The sequence below is a fragment of the Myotis nattereri genome, assembly GCF_964212035.1.
Source record: "Myotis nattereri genome assembly, chromosome: 3".
In the NCBI taxonomy this organism is placed as follows: Eukaryota; Metazoa; Chordata; class Mammalia; order Chiroptera; family Vespertilionidae; genus Myotis; species Myotis nattereri.
In genome coordinates this window covers 209,892,566-209,893,407 of record NC_138077.1, presented here as the reverse complement: position 1 = coordinate 209,893,407, position 842 = coordinate 209,892,566, and positions in this window count along the sequence as shown.

The window sequence follows — 842 nt, the reverse complement described above, 5'->3', positions numbered from 1 at the left end:
CTCCTGCTACACGAGATGGGAGCAGGGGGCGTCAGAAGCCGGCAGGCAGCCAAGCCCCAGAGAGGCAGGGTCAAGTGACAGTTGCTGCATTTCCACCCAGGGTCAGGGTGATAAGGCCCCCGCCGGCTGGCTCACACACCACAGCTACCACCCACGGCGCGGCCTCGCTCAAAGCTGCTCCCCCTGCTGCTGCCCAACTCCGTGTATGACAGCCCCCTCCCATACAGAGTACAGAAACATGCCCCTTCAGCCCTCGGATCCGCAGTGGCAGCTACCTGATGGAGGGTGGCACTGAGAACCTCATGATGCCAGCCTCCAGGGCCTGCATTCCTAGGGAGGGGCAGCAGTGCCTGGCTGGGAGGACCTTGGGTTTTAGATGGTCCATCTCTGCCAGCTTGGACCCAGACTGAGCTGGGAACAGGAAACTTCCCCTGCGGGTTTCTCTCATGGGCGGAGCAGTGACAGAGGAAGAGCTTAGAGCTACAGCTGGGACCTGCGTAAGAGAGAGGGAGGCGGGGGCAAGGCCTCTGGGCAGAGGGAGGGCTGAGGCTCCAGCTGTAGTAGGCAGATAGAAGGAGGGCCAGAGACTGTGGGGGTTGGTGGAGATGAGGCCAACAGACGTTCAGGGTCACTGGATCACTCTCCAAAGAAGAAATAGCTGATCCGGTCCTGCCTGGGACATCTCCTGTTGCTTGGAACAGTTTGTGTGCAGGATGGAGGAGGCCAGGGCTTGACAAAGCAGCCAGATTTCTCCTGAATTCCTGCTACTCCAAAAAGACTAGGTCATGCGTTAGAACTTGATAATTGGCTGGGTTCCAAAAGTAGCCAGAACCAAGTTCAGT